This window comes from Oreochromis aureus, linkage group 18 (genome assembly GCF_013358895.1).
Source record: "Oreochromis aureus strain Israel breed Guangdong linkage group 18, ZZ_aureus, whole genome shotgun sequence".
NCBI lineage: Eukaryota > Metazoa > Chordata > Actinopteri > Cichliformes > Cichlidae > Oreochromis > Oreochromis aureus.
In genome coordinates, this window is record NC_052959.1 from 29,168,036 (window position 1) to 29,191,082 (window position 23,047).

At 38.4% G+C, this 23,047-nt stretch overlaps 1 long non-coding RNA gene across 1 annotated transcript in view; it reads left to right on the forward strand.

Annotated features, from left to right (window-relative positions):
* Positions 1-902: 902 nt before the first annotated feature.
* LOC120434203 overlaps positions 903-23,047 on the forward strand; it is a 44,451-nt gene continuing 22,306 nt past the window's right edge. Inside the window, exons 1-2 of the long non-coding RNA XR_005608987.1 lie at positions 903-980; positions 1,103-1,206. This is a non-coding gene — a long non-coding RNA (uncharacterized LOC120434203). The remainder of the gene's footprint in view (positions 981-1,102; positions 1,207-23,047) is intronic.

Below are 23,047 nucleotides of genomic sequence, written 5' to 3' on the forward strand. Positions count from 1 at the left end.
ATGAACATTTCTAATTAGGAACACTTAGATTGGGAACAATTAAAAATTGAAGTATAAGTCTCATCTGAGACCACTTTTGTGTCTACTTCTGGTTTGGTTAGGTTCATACTGTTAAATGAAAATTTTGGTTTTCAGGGTGCCAAATTCAACCTCATCTGCAACTGATGCCACCAGTTTACATGTCTACATTTTTATTTCCTTAAACACATGCTATAGAAACATTTCAGATTTCACAGGTATTTTTCATCATTAGTTTACTTTGAAAGATAATACAGAATCTTGACATTTTGCTATCAAAAACTGAGCTATGGATATTGTTACCACAAGCACAAGTTACAAGCACGAGAATGTGAAACTGCATTACCTTAATTTAGTAGAAACCTGCTAGAGAGAATGCAATTGGAAAATCTGGTCTTGTGAATTTATAACCGTTTTTCCATAAGAACTGTCCTTACTATTCCTACAGGGTCAAAAACTGTGATACAGTTGTTTTGCCTGGCAAATTATTAACCCTAGGCCATTCAGCATATAAAACACAAGCTTGAGTGACAAACACATACGGAGAAAAACTTGACTGTGCATGAAACCATGACACTTTTTGATATGTTTCCCACTCCAGACAATCCAAATATTTGGAAACCCCATCAACCCCAAAAAAAAACTCCATACCAAAACAGTGTAAACAACATGTCATTTTCATGCCTTTTGATCATTGAGCTATTCTGAGCAAACCTCCTGAGGTTTTGCAACTGGGGGTACAAGGTGCAGAGGCGATGCTCTGGTGTAATGACAAGCTGAGGTTTGTTTTTTATCTCCTTTCTCTCTTTCACTTTTTAGGATTGAGGTTTTGAAAAGGAATAATAAAACAACTGTCAGCTAATTGGCAAGAGGAGCACACTATGGTGGATAAAAAAAAAAAAAAAGAAAAGAAAAGAAAAACTACAAAGTGACTCCACGAGGGAAAAGTAGAAAGCTACATAGTAAGCACACACGCACAGATGGGTTTTAAGGGCATTCTCCTGTTGCGGAACAATCCCTAGTTGACTACTTTTATGCTTTCATTGTTAAATTTTTAATATTTTTGCCTTTTGTCTTGACACAGATAAATACAGTGCGTATTAATGCTACAATAAGTCTCCGTCTGAAGCATTTAACTTGGAGCGACAACCTAGACCTGATTCCGACTGTTACAGAAAAAGGTGGGAGGTGAGGATTATTGCAGTTGCACTCAGATAAACTATCAGTCACAGGAAGTTTATAGGAGAATGGAGCCCTTCTGTCTCAGGGTCCAGTAAAGACACCAAGTTAAAACTTAATATCAGCAAGCTGGTAATATTTTGTAGTAATATCAGCAGTTCGCGTTCCACACATTTAAGTGGCTACATCATATTCTCCGTCTTTAATTTGGTTTTCAGATTCTGATGAATCAGCAGTATAAACAGGAATATTAAAAATATTAAAGAAAATACACAAAACTTTGTTCATACATAAAGTGTTAAGTATAGAAGTTGAATATAACTTCTCCTTCTGTGTCTTCTGCTGATATGACACACTTTGTTTAATCCATATATACATTGCTCAAAAAATTAAAGCAACACATTTTAATCAGAGTGCAGCATAAACTCATTTAAACTTGAATCAGACTTCATGAGGGTCACCTGAGGGCCTGACATGCTCTAGTGGGCCCTGTGCTCACTGCCCAGCACCATGGAGCCCGAGTGGCATTTGCTACCGAATACTAGAATTGTCAGGTCCACCATTTCCACCCTGTGCTTTTTACATATGAGAGCAGGTTTAGCCTGAGCACATGCAACAGACATGAAAGGGTCTGGGGAAGCTGTAGAGAAGGTTATGCTGTCTGTAACATTGTTCAGCATAATTGGTTTGGGGGTGGGTCAGTAACAGTCTGGAGGGATGCACAGATCTCTACAGGCTAGGTCAAGGTCAAATTTATTTATATAGCACATTTCCAGACATACGATGCTGCACAAAGTGCTTAACAATATAAAAATGCCATTAAAAAGAGACAATGTAAAACAATAATAACAATATAAAACAATGATAGGACAATAAAAGAATTAAAACAATAACTAAGACTATTAAAATAAGACCAAAATGCTTGGGTCATAGTGTGTTAAAAGCCAGGGCATAAAAATGTGTCTTTAGTAGTGATTTAAATTGATCAAGTGTTTGTGCAGATTTAAGATTTAATATTTAGGGGGAGACTATTCCAAAGACCTGCCACAGAGAAGGCTCTATCGCCACGAGATTTGAGACTAGTCCGTGGGATGGAAAGCATTAATTTTGAGCTAGACCTCATGGTTAGGTCATGGCACCCTCACTGCCATTAGGTATGATGAAATTTTTTGGACCCACTGTCAGTGTTGGGTTCCTCCTGGTGCACAGCAATGAGATGCAACCTCATGTGGCGGGAGTATGTAGGGAGTTCCTGGAGGAACTAACAGGCCCCCATGCTCACCTGACCCTAAATCCCTTAGAACACTTCTAAGTCATTTTGTTTCGGACCATCTGACACCACCAGCTTGCACCTCAGATTGTCCAGAAGCTTCTTGATGCCCTAGTCCAGAATTTGGAGATCATCAAAGCATCATTCATCATCTCATTAGGAACGTGCCCAAACAGTGTAAGGCATGCAAACAAGCATGTTGGGGCCATACAAACTACTGAGCACCGTTTTGATAGCTGCAATGACATTTATAATGATACTAGTCTGACTAGAGTTTTGGGATGTTTTTTAATTCACTCCACTGAACATTAATAATTTTAATTTCCCTCAAACAATGTGACATCCTTTTGTTCCTAACCCATTACCTAGTCCATATCAGTACAGATATTCACTGTGATTTTTTCCCCTTTGAGATCTGATGTGTTTTCACACTTTTTTTAGGGAGTATATTTTAGAAATGGGTTGCCAGACTCCAAGATAGCTATTGTGGTATCTACAGGGAACTGCAATACCTAGCTGAAGAAAAAAAGAACCAAGCCAAAAAACATTTCTCATAACAACTTGGCAGCAGGGAAAACAGAAGCCCAGCTGCAATTTAGCGGACATTCATATATTGCTCTGAAAGACAAATCAAGCCAGCATTAAGTGGGGAGGCTGCAGCATGGCAAGCCTGACACCTGTTTAGGGTGGTAAGTAAAATAGCAAACTGAGGCTGCTTTTAGTTTCTCTTTGGTTATGGACGATTTAGCTCAAAACATCCCTTGAAACAACCACATGATATTTTTTCTTCATTCTTTTCTTCATTTAAAATGAGGGCCAGTTTATAGCTAATTTTATTTATATAAAATGTACAATGATAGTCACATAGTGGCAAGACGACAGATAAAAAAAATCCAAGCACACACACAAATGTAGGTGTACTTATGCACAAATGTGCAAACACATAAATCACTGACACATCAACCACACGCAAAAAGCTTTTCCACATTGTTCATTTCTTGGGTGACACCAGCCATCACATAGTGGAGGACACATTTGCACTCTTTTACCATGCTAATAATATGCTATCATCAGGCCGAACGACAAATGCACCGCTCATGGCCATAATCTTGTCAGCTGTCTCACACGGTGGATGATGTGCAGACACTCAAAGCCATTTGGCATGTAAGCCTGAGATCCCACAGCCCCAGCTTAATTGGATTTTGAAATGCAGTGTGTGCATTCATCTGTGGGTGTATGCGCATATGCAGCGGTATTTCAGCACATCTGAGTGTTTTCATACATGTGCATCTGCACTCTCATCTGACACATAAAATCACTGTCAGGTGAGAATCTTGTAAATTACATCTTTGCAGAGGCAGAAAAAAGCAGCCTTGATCTTAAACAGCTTGTGTTTTGAGTTTATCTAATTGGTTTTGAAAGGGTGCCATCAGATCTGGCCATGCGACGCCTTTTCTCGTAGATTGGTGGAAGAACTAAATCTTGAACTTGAGTAAAAGAAGCAATAATGAGAAAGCATTCTGTGACAGCTAAAAACCGTGCTTTCAAACTATAACTGTAGTTTATTACGAGTTATGCACATGCTTTCATTAGTTTATCCCTTTCGTTTCCATCATTACTGACATTCACTATTTGCCATGTTCATTCCATAACAAAATTCCAGTGAATCTCTTAATTAAATCAACTTCATTGCTGTCATTTATTTTTATAGGCAATTTTCATTCCTCTCTTTGTTTATTTAAAACTATAAATAATGAACAAAATTACAATCATTATCATTATCATTAAGCATGTTCGGAAACCCAAAACAGGAAAAATGAATTCCAATTAAACTTCCATATTTCTTGTGCATTGTGTTGTGTAAACCACTGTGCATGTATTTGTCTCTTTATATCCAGAGGCTGTTCATGGAAAGATCTTTTCTCTGAAAAAGTAGGTACAAGTATTGAGTAGTTAACTGTTTAAAAGGTGATCTTTTTTTACCTCGTGGTGTTCTGTCAGTAAGATTTCTTTCACAATAATTCAGAGAATTTCTTTCATAATAGTTCCGAGTGCTGCATCTGGCCAGAGTCATACCCAGGTCTCAATATATCCATAAAGCTTACAGGATGACGCCTTAAGTTAGCTTTGAATGTAGTGGACATACATACTGTAGTTGTGATATCATGTAAGGGCATTTAAAAAAAGGAAATTTGGTCCAACATTTTAGGTGCTGTCTCTCTCTCCCTGTCAGCTTTACTTCTGAAGGAAATGGGTCGGATAATGTGATTAAAATATATTATCATTCCTGGCAGAGGCACTGCTTGCCACCGGGCAAGGCAGGCAACAGCCTGGGCCCCCAAGCCAGTGGGGGGCCCCCAAAGGCTGACAAACTTTAGACCACAGCACTGTTAATGTGCAAATGTTTACAAGTGACAAGAGCAGTTATCCCTCTGGGAGTTTAAAAAAAAAAAAAAAAAAAAAAGGGAAAGATGTGAAAAGAGCAAGGCAGTGCATTTTCTAAAAACAAAAGTTTTTTTTCTTTTAATTTAATCTTATTAATGTGTTACTTCTATAAATATGTTATACTATATCACTTTATTATCATTTGGTATTAAGTTTCTGATCACTTAAAATCATGATTTATTTATTTTATTATTTATAACATGATGACAATGACCTCTAGGTCCCCACTAAGAATTGCTGCTGTTCCTGGCATAACTCTTGGAATCAACCTGCTGGTTTGGATGTTGTAACATTGCAGAGTTCACTGCTTTTAGCATTTAACAATACAACTAAAAACCAGTTCCACAAAAATAAACCTGTGATAAATCAGAAATATCCTTCACGTAAATGTAAAGACCATTTAGAGGGAGCAAGCAAGGAAGGCTTGCTCAATTAGGCTTGCAGATGCTCTGGCTTGGGTTCAAGTCCAACCTAGAGCCCTACTGCATCTCATCACCCACACTCTGCTCTGTCAAGCAAGGAAACAAAAACCTTGGAAAACAAATTACAAAACAAGAAATCCATCCATCCGTTCATCCATGCATCCAGTGAAAGGTTTCTGTTCTGGACACAGTTTGCACTTTACCTCACAAATAAAACTAATGTTCATCTCTCTACTCCACAAAAGCTGTAGACTGCTCCGCTGTCTTCTTTCTCTCAGCACATCAAAAACCAAAATTAGCTGATTGTTGCACAAGTGCTATAATTAGGTATTCCTCTTTACTTTTCACCATCTTCCACCATCCTCCTCACTTTTGTTGATCCATATAGCTACCACCTCATCTCTGGGTGTAACCTCAGATTGAAGATTTCTACCTGGTCTCTTGTGGTAGTTCAGTCTACCTCCTACTAATCAGTGCACATCATACTAATTTGGTATTTCTAATGGCTGAGATTATTAATGATCCACTATGTCATTTAGACAAAACAGCACTTTTGAAAAAAGTGACATACATGATAAGATGTCAGTGCGCCCCAGGGTGGCTGTGGCTACAATGTTGCTTGCCATCACCAGTGTGTGAATGTGTGTATGAATGGGTGGATGACTGGATATGTAAAGCGCGTTGGGGTCCTTAGGGACTAGTAAAGCGCTATATAAATACAGGCCATTTACCATTTATAAGATGTTTATTGTAATGTATATAAACACATACATTTTATATTGTGAGAAACAACTCCAAGCACCAGATAATGATTTTTCTTGACATGTATTGGAGGAGCAACTCAAAGAACATATAGATAAATGAAGCAATAGAAGCTCAAAACTGTACTGAATTACAGTAAATGTAAATATATCTAAGTAAATGCACCCAGGTACTTTGTACCTGTAAAAGCATGAAATCATCTAAATTGAAAGGAGCTGGCACACAAATGGCAATGGGTGCTTTCACTTTCCTATTTCCCACGTGTCTGTGGTCGCTCTTGCATGCATGAAAGTTCATAAACCCTAAAATGAAAGGTATGAGATAGCTGGGTGAAAGATTGCTAGTGTGTGAGATAGAAGTGGTCGCTCCACTGCGTTTCAGAGAGACAAGGGAGCCAGCGTCTTGTCTATACTCACCCAAACCACCTTACCTGGTCTCGTCGGAATTCAGCGTCCCTGTTGACTCCAAACAGTAAAGTGTGTAAGTGAACCTATGGAAGGAGCCAAACTGATGACAGGTTTTCAGACCGTGATCATTCATAGCGTGGAGGAAGTGACTCTTTCTCTCAACTGTCAGGCAAGATTGAACGGTTTAAGGAAAAACTGTGGAGTCAGACAGAAGAAGCAATACTCTACTTATTAAGGATCAAGAATACGTTTTTAGACTGAGAACTCATATTTCTGCTGACTTTTGCAGACATCAGTAAATGTAAGAGGAAGGGAAGCAGACAGGGTAAAGTTTTCAGTCTGCCACATAGAAATAAAGTAGGTGGATGTTTCAATGGAATATTCAAAAGGTTATGGAAAGTCTCAAAGTTGGCACAGCTGTAAAAATTAATTCATCACAAAGATTTTCTCTAATCCAAGAGGGGGAAAAAAGAGAAATTCCCACAGACCGTTAACCATAAAATGTCATGCAAGTTTTTCACAGCCGCAGCGAGGCAAAAGTTTTCAGTCTTTCACGGTGAAAAGAAAAGAGGCAATCTGATGAATAGAATAGTTCATAAAACATAGAAAGAAAAACTGCCTCGGAGCCTGTAAAGTCAATCTGGAGTAGTAAAAGTGAACACAGCTGAGTAACAAATAATGTTTTTAAAGCATTGTTACGAAGCTGACTTCATAATCAGCAACTCCATTTGAGTGAGAGCACTGAATAAAGCTTTGATGTTGTGCCAGTCGATAACTGTCTATAAAGGAACTGAAAGCTGAAGATTTCATAAAGGATGCTGTAATAGTTTCGTTTAGCAGAATCTACATTTTCCTCTTGTATCACATGAAGTTATCAAGAAACTGTATAAACAGAATAATAAGATGTAAACAGCTTATTGCGATTAGCAGCTTTGTTTCATTGTCAATTTCTCCTTTGGTAGCTATTATAATTACAATGGTGGTTGGGGGATCAGTGAATTAAAAAATAAATATAAATTTAAACAGTTTTTGAATTCCTCCTAAAGATGACTTTATGGTAGGACTGTACCTTTTCCTGGTAAACCCCGATTTATTTTAGTATTTTTAAAAATGTTTTCGTTTCATTCTTATCCTAAAAACAGCTCACTTTTCCATTGCAATACGTGGAACTGGTAGATTTCCAGGAAATGACAGATTATAGTTAAGTTTCTCTTCTTACAGAAGTATTCAATCCAAACAGAAAGCACTGAAATATGGGAGGAGAGACAGTACTATAGATAGATCGAGGGATACAGGAAAGAGTGGGGGAGACAGTTTTCCCGACTTTCCTAGAAGCCATCTGTCTTTGTTTGAAGAGTATGACTGCTGTCAGGTTGCTGTGATAGAGACATAAACAAACAGGGGGATCACAGCTCCTTATCTCTGCTCATTTCCCCACCCTAACAAGACAAACACCAGCAATCCTGTCATGTTGACTGTGTACATGCATGTGTTAGGGCAGGGGGTTTGTGTGTGTGTGTGTGTGTGTGTGTGTGTGTGTGTGTGTGTGTGTGTGTGTGTGTGTGTGTGTGTGTGTGTGTGTGTGTGTGTGTTTGTTCATCTCGCTGTTTGTGGTACAGTAATGCTTGGCCAGAAAGAGGTGCATATTTTACGAAACATGATGCAAATCCAGAGAAATACAACTACAGGGCTAGCGGGTGCAGGCAACGCGAGAAAAGATTAATGTTGATTGTTGCAGCATTATATCCAGCTTATCTGACTTTACTTGATATGAAGTGATGCCCAGCTGTGTCAGAAATCACAAGTGTTTGTAACGGATCTAACTGACAAGGAAAAAAAGATACATTTACAGTCTCTTCAATAAGCCAATTAACAAGGACACAACTTAAAATTGTCTTTTGATACTACTCAAGAGTTTTACATAGGTGGATATGGCAATCATCAACAAATTATTGATAACGTGCAATCACACATGACTTAGTGATTAAGAGGGTTCATGCCGGCTTATGTCCATGTTTATAACTGGAGGGGAAAAAAAAGAATCGCAGCTCATTGTGAGTGCATGTCGTTACTGTAGCAACCCAAAGTCAAACTTCCATAATTCATGCATCCTTGCAAATAATACACAATCCAATCACAGCTTTGTGCAACATATTGCAGCATCTGCAGTCCTCCATGAAAATGCAGGTTAATGACAAGCATTCCTGGTTTGGTGTCAAAACTGTCAACTGTACATCATCAGTGTCTTGTAACACGGTGACACCTTTTTGCCTAATGAAAAGAAAGGCGAGAGCTGAAACAAGTGGCGGCTCTCATGCCTTTCAAATGAAACAAAACACAAGCAAACAATAATATCATACAGCAGATTAAGCTAATGAAAGAAACTGGGAATATCAGGATTTAGTATTTGTGTATGTGTCAGTATAAAGTCAAATATAATGAGACCTCATTCAGTCTCAGGTCTGCTCACTCACTGTAAAAGCGCACTGAGAGACTGCATCATCTGCAATTCAAATGAGCAATTCACTGATTAGTTAACAGAGCCAAAAGGTCTTAATACAGTCAAGTAATGACTGAAATGCAATTTCCATTCAATCAGTGCTTTTACTTATAATGACTGATATGGAACTCATATCAGCAAAGCAGCGTAATGATAGAACTTTGTGCAAATACTTGCTTAAGCAAACACACACATTTGACTCTGAATGTGAGATAATTGGCAAGATATGGGGGAAAATGTCTTTTGCTGCTGAGCCTAATTAGGGAGAGAACATTTTCATAGCTGCCAAACAACAGCAGACAAACCAAAGGTGCCCTATAAAGAATCTGTGGCTTCATTATAATGTGACATCTGATGGTGTGGGAGAGGAGGAACTGTGACAACACCGACATCCAAAGATCATGAATGCTAATGTAAAAGTTCTTTTACAGATGAAAACTTGTAAACGTGTAAAATCAATATGACAGGAACAAGGCTGTGGAGGATGCGTTGTAAAGATCAATACACTTGCTTCGATCTGTGGAAGGCGGTTCGCTGGAGTTTTGATGAAGCACCGGAGGTCAAAGGTTACTGTTGGCATTGATCACTAACAAATGAAGATCATCAGAGAGCCTTCCTGTTAGATCGATGAAAAGTTTCTAAAGAGATGATTTATGGAGGACATTTTTCTTATCAAAATAACTATTCATGGTGGGAAAAAGCAACGAGAATAGAAAAGGGGTTTATAAATTGTGCTGGAAGAATATCGGTATGCCTCTATCCATCTGAGGATGCAGCGGGAAAAAGATTTTTTTAGAAACACACCTTGCTGTTAGAGTACCTGCTCCCATATTTTGGTTTTATTATAGATAAAGTTTACATTTCATGTTGCTTCAAACTCACCAAGAAGCCCAAAGCATAAAGAATAAAAAAGGGTTCATTCGCTTTTTTGGCAAAGGGAAAAAACTGGGTTGGATAAACTGCTGTTTGATTCAAAGAACTGACTTAGAGCTGCATAGTATGCACAATTATTATTGTAAAATAAATCAGTGGGCAGCACAAGGTTCAGAGTTCAACTCCATCTGGTCAGGCCCTTTCTGTGTGGAGTTGTGTGTGGAGTGCATGTTCTCCCCATGTTTTGTGGGTTCTCTTCGGGCACCTCCCAGAGTCCAATGACATGCAATTACCGGGGACAGGTTAATTGGTGATTCTAAATTGCCCATAGTGTGAATGGTAGTCTCTCTCTCAGTGTTACACTGAATCAGATTGGCAGCCTGTCCAGGGTCTACTCTGCCTCTTGCAGTATGGTAGCTGGGATGGGCTCCAGCACCTCCCTCAAGCCCCACAAGTATAAGTGGAAGAGAATGGATGGAATAAGTCAGTGTGTGATCTACGCGTCTACACAGATCCCCAAAAAACAAACAGAATTTCATGAAACTTTGCGACATCGGTCTTTGATGAAGACACATTGTCCGAATGCTCTTCTTGTTACTGAAAAAACAACTGCAAAAACAAGTGGAATAAGCTCAAAGCAGAAGGTCGTGTGTCATTTAGTTCATTCTTTTGGCCCGATCAGTAAAAAGCCTTCCATTCAACTGGGTATATTGTTAGTTAAAAAAAAGGAACTGTGGCAGAGAACAGTGTGTGCACATGGAGTCCTAGAAAGGACAGCAGCAAATTGGACTGCAGAGTTATGGGTAGGATCAAAAGAAGTATGAGTCAACAGGAGCAAGTATCATTTTATCAGGTACAACCCACTTCTTAGACAATTTGAAGCAATGAGTGTGGGCACGAGATGAGAGTGAGCCCATGAAAAGTTTTTTTTCCTATCAAAAAATAAGATTAAATTTGAAGAAGAACATGCAGAGAATGACAGCAGTTTTTACAATAAGTGTGTTATTTTCAGATGACTTCAAATTCAACCTGCATGGATTTTTTTCAAAGAAAATTTGTATGGAGAAAGTCAAACACACCGCAGTAAGGCTTTTTCAAATGACTGGAGGCTGCTGTTCTTACAATGGCATGATTAACTTGTTTTATTGATAGAATCAGAAACTATGAAGTCTGGAAATTTAGGGTGCAAACTCAAACAAGCCCAGCTGAAGAATATTTTGCCCAGTAGAAAAGCTAGCTAGACTTAAGTTTGCTCTTCCAGAGTCCTGACATAAACACACAGAGACATACAGTGTCGATGAACTGAAACTGAACTCTGCTGACTGAAACCGGCTGACTGCATTCTTTCACAATGTCAACAATGTCCACAAGCAAAAATGATGGCAAGCTAAATACACAAATACTAAAACTGATTATTTTTTTTTTTTTTTTAAATCTGTTAACTTCCAGGTCTCTGAACTGTTTAAAGTTTATAATTTCTTTATGTATAAACCTAGCAAATTTATATACTGCACAGAAATTCATAGCTGAGTTTATATTCTTTACATTTCAGAAATTTCACTTTTGAACTGAACTTCTAATGGACCTAAAGTCATTCATCTCCTGCTGTATTCATGTCTAAATTTTATCTTTTACAGCACGACTCCTCTTGTTTGAGTTTCCTGTTTCTTCACTGATATTAGAGGCCACCCAGGTAAGGTTTGTGGGCAGGTTTTCCTTTCTGTCTGAGGGTTAGCAGCTACATGCCGACAGCTTGTCGGGAGCATAAAAAGTAACTTTGCCAAAAAGCCATCATTGCATCTCTCAGGAGCACACATAATAACCATTTACCTGGTTTTCAACCAAAAGTATTTTAGTCCATGATGCAATTAGGTTGTAACAAATAATCAACATATTTTGATACAGTAAGTGATTAGGTTAGTCAAAAAGCAAAAACACTAGCTAAAACAAAGACAAGTATTCGCACACTCATTCTATGCAGTTATTAATATATACTCAAACATTTCCTGTGAGACATTTTACTTCAAGCAGCATCATATTCTAAAAAAGAAAAGCAATCTGCATTTGTACATGCAGTAGGGCCTCTGTGCATTTCTGCAAACTGAACAGCAAGAATGATGCTGAGGTATCACATCTCAGTCCTCAAAGCACTTTGCAACTTGGAAATAATTCAAACAAGCCTGTGCTCAGATGATGTTTTCTATATTTGTTGCAGAGGATAATGATGCCGTTATCACACTGTGTAACAATCTATCTCCATTTACTCTTTGCTCGGCAGTTGCTACCTCGCTTTGCTTTCTAACGGTAGGAAAACACTTCAGGAACAAATGTGATAATCATGATTTGCACCAAGAATAGCTAATTAGATACTGCCATTTTTGCAGGTGAGGCAATAGTTAAGTTACTTACATGGATAATGACTTTGTGAGACAATGTCCTGCATAGCTCAAGACTAGCATTTTGACTTAATAATTTAAACTTTGCACAAAAAGTAAGGAAATTTGTTTGTTTATTATTTCTTTGTTGTAAATCTTATACTGTTGGAAGCCCAAAATGAAGACTACAATGCAGACACTGCCGACATAGCTGCACATTGATGACTGGCTTCTGTACACGGAAATGCAAATTCCCAGGGACACAGAGTGACCTTGTCCTCATAAGGCCAGAGTTTGCTATCAATGCCTTGTGGTCATTTGATTAATTGCAAATTTGATCAGAGAATTTTCATGAGTAAACTAAAACTTGATCCAGCACACGAGTGCTGATTTGCTTGTAGGTCACAATGTGCACTTTGAGGACTGCGAGGTAAGAGGATATAGTTGGAGTCAATAATGACAGCAGCCATTTTTTGTTTTTGCACCTTAGTTTTACCACTATAGTTACTTTTTTTCTTCTCTAAATAGTGACTTTAATTTTTGAAATATAAATAGGTGAATGTCAAGACTTCTGACATGATTATTAGGTTGTCTCTTATTGTGTTATTCAACCTCTGTCCTGCTGTAATACATGGCCGGCCTGTTTTGAAACAACATTTCTAAACTGCCATTAACTAAAAGAGTGATTTATCTTTCCAGGACAGAAACAGGCTGAGATAAAACCAAGTTTTATGTCACACATAAAGATGTTATGATGTAATTTTCATTGAATGTTGATTCCTGTTTTGATCGGGTTGTGTCTTTCTTGTGTTTCTAACACTATTGTGTCTCCCTCTGTTTAGTAAACTGTATGTATGTATGTATGTATGTATGTATGTATGTATGTATGTGTCTTTTCTGTTATCATGTTTAGTCTTCACAATTTAATGCACTGTGATAATTGTTTTTGTTGTGTTAGGGATGTGAATTGAGTTCAGTTCCTTGGAAATGTTAGTCTGCTTGCATATCAATTCTGCTTATTGGTTCCAAATACGCTTCAATCAGCTGTTTTAGGTTTGTGTGCTGGAGGAGGTAATTGGTGGCGCAGCCTGCAGTCTACAGCATAGAAATGGACATTTTATTATATTTAATTGCATGAAGAGACAAGAGAGTAATGGTAAAGTGTAAATAGGAGAGATACAGGGGAGAAAAAAAAAAAAAAAGCACTATGCTTCTAACACAACTTTGGCTCTTTGCAATCACTGGCATCGACAGCATGCTAATGCTAAGCTAGCCAGCAAGCCAGAGTAATGTTAAAGTTAAGTGAACGCTAACCCCAGCCCAGCAGCCAGACCCTGAACAGGTAACAAAGACAGTGATGAGCAGTGAGGCTGCTGCCTCCATTTCCACCCGTTCATATTTCTATAGTAGTGCTGGTTTTCATCTTTGCTTTGTGCTGTGGGCTTTGTGTTCATACCTAAATACTAAAAAAAGCTCATAAGCGTGTCCTCATTAGAATACAGATTTGTAATGGTGTGCGGGACTGTAACCTATATAGTTAATGGTAATTATGAGAAAGTGCATTTCACATCATTTTACGGAGAAACCTGAAAGTAATGCAAAGATTTGTATAACTAATTACTTACTCCTGGGACTAATTAAGTAATGTACTGAATTAGTTTTTAAAAAGTTGTGTATAATACATTACTTTTGAGTAATGATCCCAACACTGAACACAACAAAAAAGGGAAATACCTCTAAAATGCACAAACATTTGACCACACAGAATGCAATTAATTTACATGAATTAATGTTTTTCATATGCTGCTTAAATATGGTGATGACTCTAAAACCAGAGTGAATGAGAACCCAATGTGAAGCAATAAAGACCTGAATCAATAAGTGATATCAATAATATACATTTTCACTGCTATGCAGATGACACCCAACTTTATCCATCCATGAGGCCAGATACCACACATCGATTAGTTAAACTACAGGAATGTTGTAAAGACACAAAGACCTGGATCTCCTCTAACTTTCATCTCAGATTGTGGCCTTCCTTGAGGTTCCTAGGGTATTTAGAATTAGTAGAATGGGAGGCAGAGTGTTCAGCTTCCAGGCCATTTTCTCAGGAGACAGACACAGTCTCTACTTTTAAAATTTGACTTAAAACTTTCCTTTTTGATAAAGCATATAGTTAGGGTTGGATCAGGTGACCCTGAATCCTCCCTTAGTTATACTGCAATAGGTGTGGGCTGATGGGGGACTCACATGATGCATTGTTTCTTCGTCAGCTACCTTTTTTCATTCAATGTGTGTTTATACAACTCTCTGCGTTTAATTATTCTTCATCTCTGGCTCTCTGTCTTTTGTCCTGTCTTCCTCCCCTCACCCCCAACCGACTGAGGCAGATGGCTGCCCCTCCCCTCCACTGGAGGTTTTTTTGTATTAGAAGGGAGTTTTTCCTTCCCACTGTCACCAAAGTGCTTGCTCATAGGGGTTCATATGACTGTTGGGGGTTTTTCTGTTGTAGTGTCTTTACCTTACAACAAAGCATCTTGAGGCAACTGTTGTGATTTGGCCCTATATAAATAAACTGAATTGAACTGATCAGAAATTCTTATCAATTCTCATCGTTGGTTTGTATCTTTGATTTTTACTTCCTGGTTTGTCTTCTTTCCTTTGTGATTGTCTGCTCTACCTTTGTTCTCATCTGTTGTTTATACCTCTCTACCAGTATGTTCCTTTGTGTATATCCAGTTCTGTTTTAGACTCTCCTTGCCAGATTGTTAGCTGTGCTGCCCTGTCTGTACACCTGTGTAAAATTTAGGTAACTCATGCTTGTTATTTGGATGCCTGCTTTGTGTTCATTCTGTTAGTGTAGTTTTTTGGATTTCGCATCAGCTGAAACGAAGCCTTGCTTTTTGTTATTTGATCTAGCTTGTAATCCTGCACATGGCCCTCTCTTCTGATTCCTGACCTGCTCCTATAAGCATTTGCTGTTGGACCTGAAGAACCAATTTACACTTAATTCATTGCATTGTTTTAGCTTATTAAATGTTAGCTTAATGCTGCATTTTTTAAAAATGATTTTGCACCCGAGTATGTGTGAGTTCTGTCTTTGCCCAGGAGATTTTAATCTCACTTCATAGCTTGCATTTGATGCTCTTCCTCAAGTCACTTTAAAGTCCACACATTCTGTCCTTAAAAAAAAAAAGTCACGTTTAATGATCTCAGATGGCATTATTATCAATGGGGGATATTCAGCAAATTGCAATACTAGAGATAAGCACCCTCAAAGCGCCCCTTGAAATGATGGAGCTCCAGTTTGAGAGTAGCTTCCAAGTGCCAAGTCACACAAGAATTAGAGGCACATCATTCACATGAAAGAAAAAATATATATGAGGGCAGGGTAATTTTCCTGCCATCTGAGTCAAACCTGCATGATACAGGTGTAAGATGTGCACAGTTAGCTTGTTCCCATACTTTAAGACTAAAAACTGGGATGAAATTTCCTAGCCTATAAAGGCCACAACAGAGGTAGCCTCGTACTTCAAGTGCAAAATTATTCTACTCGGTTCATCTACAGGCAGTGTGTAACCTAGGAGATCTGTTGGCATGTGTGTGAGCCAGACTGAGTCAGTCAGTGATGTATGAACATCTCTTAAATATCACTTTTCTTTGAATCTGCATACTCTTCTCAAGGCTTCCTCATTCTTGGAGTCCAAGAATGGCTTGCAATCCAAGCATATTAAGACATTTCAGCTAGATGATTCATGTACTTAAAAAACGGTGGCATGGAGAGTGATTCAAAGGCAGGCAAGGCAGGACCCAAACACAGGACTCAGAGACAGGGGAATAAACTCAAAGAGCCAGCTTTGTTGCAATAGCAAAAAGAAGAAAAAACAAAATCCTCAAACACAAAAGCACTAACCAACAAAAACTCAGAAACTAGAAATAAACAACTAAGAAATTACCACTAGTACTTTACCCAGGGAGACAGCAGATTGAAGATTTAAACAGGATTATGAGGGGATGGGCAGCAGGTGGGAACACAGGAGAAACAAATCAGACATAACGAGATGGGGTGACGCAAAAGTAAACACAATGCACACAAGACCAGGACTACCAAAATAAAACAGGAAACACAACACAGAGACAGAAAGTGAGGGACAGTGAGAGAGCAATGAGACAAGATGGGCTGAGGAGAACACAGATAAGACCAAGACAACCAGGACTCAAAGGGGAACAGACTAAATGAACAGGTAACTAGATATTAGAAATAAATGATTAAACTAGAAAGTACAAGGAAACTAAACAATACCAAACAAAGACCAAGAAACACAAATCACTACAATGATAAGTAAACTAGGCCAAAAAAGTCCAAAAATATAGTATTTGCTTCAACCATATAATCGTGTTTGGTAGTGTAACCCATGTGAGATTGCAAAATTTTTTTAAGTTACAGGATTATTATTGAGGGGATGGGCAGTCTTGTGTTCTGACCTCTGATGGCGCAGGTGGGGTAAGATCTTCCCTAGCTGATGGCGGTCAGAAGTGCGTGTCGGAGCACAGGAGCAAACAAATGAGACAGATTGTTTTATGTATAATGCTAATAAGATGGGCCCCCCCAACTGACCACAAAGGGAAAACATCTGTCAAGTTATTTGTGTTGGAAAATCCCGTAAGTCACGTGCTTTTGTTAGCTACACAATAATGTATTTCACAGGACTCAGAAACCAAACAAAAAATCAGAGAATCTGGTGTGTTGTTTTACACAACACAGATGTTTTACAGAAAGTGTTAGGGCCACCATATTCGAGGAGGTATTCAGATGAGACAAGATGGGTTATGTCTGAGGAGAGCATATTACAGTTTAATAGACCATTGTGAATTAAGTCACATTTGCTTGTACCAGGATCAATGTCAAATGTCTGTTTATATTACAGACTGAAATGAACAGATATAATAAAATAGTTATTAGACAATAAAACTTGATTAAACTAAAGAAAGTACAAGGGAAAAGAAAATGAATACACAAGATGGGAAAGAAATTCACCAAGAAACTACAAATCACTACAATGATAAGTACAGCCCAAATGAGATCCTGGATGATCGTGAAATGGTGTGTCCAAAAAAAACTATAGTATTCAGATTCCCTAACCATATAACACTGACAATTCCCCTACAGTGTTTGGTTTCAAGCAAACAAATGTTAATATGCCCTCGATAGTAGTGTTCAGGGTAAATAATTGCAAAGTAAACCAATACTGTAATCAGATTACATATATCTGCACATATCGTAAATCAGACTGGACAATTCAAACTTCACAAGAGGAACACTTTTAATCTGTTTCTGTTCATTCAAAAGAGCTCTGATACAATTCAGTATAAGTCTTCCATGTGTCATATTACCTGTTTAACCATCCATCAGTTTATCCAGTTCAGTCTCAGTGGGGCTGCAACCTATCCCAGCTGTTACTGGTGAGAGGCAGGATACGTTCTGGTCAAGTCACTGAGACAGACAGACAAACAGTCACTTCCACTCACATTCACACTTACAGCCCATTTTAAAATCATCAGTTAACCTTGCATCAGTTGTCCAGCTCACTGCCATTACCAGTGTGTGAATGTTACTGTGTGAGGCAGGGTGGATGACTGAGATGACAGACAAACAGCGCTTTGGGGTCCTTAGGGCCCACATCAAACCTTGCATCCAATGCGCTATACTTTGGGGTCCTTAGGGACCAAGTAAAGCGCTATACAAGTACAAGCCATTTACCATTTACCATTTATGGACTTTGGAAAGAAACTGGAATACACACATGTACGTTTCAGAAGAGCTACAGCTGGCTTGCAATTTTGAACCAAGTACCTGGTTGCTGTGAGTTAACAGTGCTAACCACTGTTGTTGCATTTCATATGTGGGATATTTAGATCTGCAGTGATGTTCACTTACTTTGCTTATTGGCTGTGCAGAGAAAGGGATTTTGGTAATTCAGCTAAGGCAAACACTGTGGAGATAGTATGCTGATACTTGTATGCTGTCCTTCAAACTTGATGACCGTGATCTTATTTCCAGACTCAAAAACAAAAAACACGAAAACTTTTTAGAAATTAGATAAAACTTTATTAATCCCTCGGGTGGGTTCCTCCGGAATTTTCTGTAATAACGTTCATTACAAAGTAGTTCTTTGTATATTATGACTTTTCATGACTTTCCAGGACAGGGACTAAGCTAAAGCAAGAAAATCAGCATGAACATCGAGATTACTAGTTGATCTGCATGTTTTTGACAACATGCTTGCATGGACAGTACACAATACGTAGATGTGGGTATGCAAAGCCCTGTGTAGCACTTGTGGACCTCTATGCCGGGATCTTTACTGAGTTTTTCAAGTGACTAACAAGTTCCTGAAAGTTAACAAATGAGAAAATTTGTTACATATTTGTTTTTATTTTTGTTTTTTTAAAGTGAGATAAAACACAACACTACAGCTTTTCATTAAAACTCAAGTGCAATATTGCCAGGAAAAGTATTGAAACGTGAAAACACACTGTCAAAGGCACTCTGAAAGTTTCTCACAAATCAGCAGTTTTTCAGAAACAGCCTTTTATACGTCTTTTTCTGGAAACTGAAAGAGCTGCATCATCAGACGTTCTGTGTTTTGTTGGCTCAGCCTCCATCTCCTCCTGGCTGGCTGCCTCTGTCTTTGTCTCCACTGCTGCCTCATTGCTCCTCCTTTACTGGCCCATGAGCAGCAGGATGTATATCTTGATCTAACTGATGGCTCATTGCCAGTTACAGCCATCAGAGGAACCTCTTTTCTCTTTTCCTATTCCTGTTTAACTTATTTAGGGCAAAATAGTTCCTGGACAGGTACAGTATGAATGGACTAAATATCCCATTTCAATAAAGTAAATTGTCTACTTGGTTGTGTGTCTGCAGCATTTTTGCAGAACATAATGGCCTTAAAAGCAGTGGCAGTAGTGGTCAGGGTGGTGGCTGCAGTTTCTGCTGTTGCTTTCACTGTTTTCGGTGTAAAAACAATGACAAGGAGCAAAACCAACTTTAATATCTGATAATCCACCCACATAATCTTCCTAAAATTGATGCTAATGGAATAAATGGCTCATACTCTAGTAAAATGACACTGTTCACTGTTTCCAAAATATTGCTTCTGGGTGGTTCAAACCAGAGGTAACAATCTCATTGAATTAACCAGTCACAGGGCTCCACCTGTGTCCACATCATACAAGGATACACACACAACCTGAAGGGGGAAGAGAGCTCGGCCACAAATGTGAAGATACACATTACTGGGAGCACAGTGTGGAAAAAGAATGAAAAGAAACGAATGAATGAATTAAAAAAATAAGCCATAAGATCCTCAAATTTAATATTAATGATAAATGGAGGCTTCAATTTAGACATAAAATGCTACATAAGTTGGTGTTAGCTTTCATTTGCTTTTGCCCTTTCATATTAATCTACTCCTTTATTTTCTTCTCTTCTTGTCCCATTTATGATGAGGCTGTAAACTATCCCAGCTTCTCACTAGAGTGAGAAGGTACACTATGTAATTGTCGCCAGTCCATCATAAGGCAAACACAGGCTGACAGAGAATAATTCATGGTCATATTTATACCTATGGCCGATTCAGAATCAACAGTTGAACTTGCATGCCTTTCTTCTGTGGAAGAAAGCCAGATTTCCCAGAGACAACCCATGCAGTCACAGGGAGAACCTGCAGTCTCCACACAGGAAATCCCCAGCCAGCAGGTTTGAACCAGGAACCTTCTTACTGTGAGGCATCGGTGGTAACCACTGTACCACGCTACCATCCTTGTACTAATCCCTCTATTAAAAGATTGATAAAAGGCCAAATCCTGGTGTCCATGTATGTCAATCTGAAACACACAGAGCCTTTTCATGAAAAATAAATAGTCCCCATTGACTCTAAGGGCCTCACTTCACTGGTATTTCCCAGCTGAAGGCAATCCACATGAGTTGACCACATGACACATTTTGAAGGATCACCCTCATATTTTCATAATGAATTTATGTTAAATGAATGGAGAAAGCAAAGAGAAAGGTCATTCCTCCGCTTTCTTAATCGCTTTCCTAATTCAGTGTTACAGTGGGGACTGGAGCCTATCCCAGCTGACACTGGGCGAGAGATGGGGTACACCATGTACAAGGCACCAGTCAATCACAAGGTTAATACAGAGAGACAGACAATCTCGCATTTGTACCTAGCTGCACTCAATTTAAAATCACCAGTTAACCTAACAAGCATGTCTTTGGACTGTAGGAGGAAGGAGTACCCACGGGGAACCGGGGAGATACAAAGAAAACATTACACCACAGTTTCACACTAACGATTTATGAATTTATCTATTTTTAAAAATAATTTTGATATCTCTAATTGAATATTAATTTATCTGAGTAATTTATTTATCCCTGTATTTATTTTTGATGTCCTCCAAAGAGTAGCACGGTGCATATGCTGGTAGGACTGGAGATTCAAATAAAGAGAACACCAGTGTCACCCAGCAGGAGTCCCAGCAGCAGCTGTTCACTGCTTTCCTCTCATCTCAAAGGGAGTTTAGTGGTAAACAAACAGACTCACACATTTCCTTCCTTTTATAAAAATGTTTTAAACTTGTCTTTAAATGTTTTGAAACCTTTATTGTTCATTGTAAAAGAGCTCCAGTTAGTCACACGTGCTGATATCGTAAACAAAGGCAAGAATCTTGCCAATTATCAGTCAGTATTTAAAAATGTCAGAGTATTGGCCACATCAATGCACAAAAGAGAGAACGTAGAATAACACACACATAAAAAAAGATCTAAAATCAGTATTCTCTGTCTCTCTTGGACAACCAACAGAGTTTCATAGCAACCGCAGCACCAGGAATTTACTGCTGTAAAACAAATCGCTCAACACACGTATTCACTGAGATTTGGAAACTATAACTTGCTTTCGCATGCTTGTGTCTATTACGTACTGATGCTGTAATTACCGACAGACATAGAACCGAGGCACAGAAAAATCTTTTGCCCTTCTGTGTATTCCAAAACATGAGCGCACGCATTTACAGCAGAATGCACGCAATCATTTTTTCCCCTTTCTTTTTCAGGCTGGAATTCATATCCTTCAGTGTTTTGCCTTGATACATAATGGAATGACACTGACATTTCCCCCGCCAGCTATTTCACACACACATATCAACAAAACAATGCAAACAAAAGTAGTGTATCCTTGAAGCGCTATCTTGAGGCCAAGCAAACATTACGCACTCCCTTTCTCTAAAAACACCATTTGAATGTTGATTCTAGAGAGCTCTGAAAACCATGGCTCCTTATTTTGGCCAGTTCTGTTCACTGCATGTCCTCAAGATGAATGCAAAGAGGCCAGCTTTGTTGCTGCGTGTTTTATCTTGGGAAAATTCCTCGAAATGTTGAGAGCTGTTTATTAAAGTGACAATGATCAATAATGACTGATGTTGTAATTATAGGCCAATAGCAGCGCCGTTTGACACTGAATTTTAAGTAGGCTGCGAGGGGGAAAAAATGCTAAAATCTACTCCATCAAGAAAACATTCATCTCCTAGAGCATTTTTTTGTCTTATTAATCTTCATTTTGAGGACAGATGCATCTTATTATAATGCACTTTTATCATTGCTCAATGTTATACAACATGGAGCGTTAAAAAAACATTCAGTCCCAAGTTACTATTGCACCTGAAGCCAGTGCTGCGTGCTCGTTCAGTGCACACTCGTGGAAAAGTAAATTATGTATATTGTTCTGTTCTAATTTCTCAACCTCCCTTCCCCTGTTTTCCTCGTAGTTCTGTTTGTTGTGTTTTTTTCACTGTAAAATGAATGGATGATTTTTGTATCAGCCGGTACATCCAAGCTGCTCGAGTGCTGGGCTTCCATGCCTGGTTTCAGCGGGATTTGCCGTTAAATACTGCAAATAGATGTGGAAGAATCCATTTTGACGAGTCTCTCATAAACACAGCCAGTGGGAAAAGGACCAGAGGAAAAAGGAAGAAGCCTAGACATCACATAGCCCCTTACCAAGGCTGGGCATTGAACTATGTTTGTTATTTTAGAAAAGCATTCAGCTGTTCTTGAACAGGCATGCAAAGATCAGCTATTTTTATTCATTCAAATATAGTGTACTGAAGTATACTGAAAATATTCATAATGCATTACCTCAGTGATTTCTTTCATACGAAATCTTTTGGAAAATATTTAATGAATGAATCTGTGGCATAAATGTGTAATTTTCCTGGTTCGTGATCTATTGCTGCATTAGTTTGAGCTGTGTTACCAGGTGAAAGCCAATTATCTTGTAATTATGACAGAATTTGGTCTTAGTTTGATTCACGTTTTAACTTTTAATTGATTTGAGTTTTCTCTTTAAACTTAAAACTTAAATCATTTTACTGTAGTTTTCATCTGGGACCCATTAGTCAGATTTTTTTAGGCTCACTCTGATTAGACATGATTAATCTTCTTTTATGATTTTATGACTACAGTTACATGTTGCTCTCATCTGGTATCGAGAGAGGGAAATGTCTGGGAAAATTATTTGTTCTCATGCAGCGTCACTGAACCTCAGCTTTCTGTAAAATAGTCATAGACTGTATATAAAAAAGGGATGTTGCTACAGCAATGTTACTTTCAGCATTCTGGGCACTTTTTTGGATTAAGAGGTGGTGTTTAATTATTAGCTAACACACCACAGCATTTTTTGCCATTAAATCAGGTCCACCAACTAGGTGTTTAATGGATCATTTAA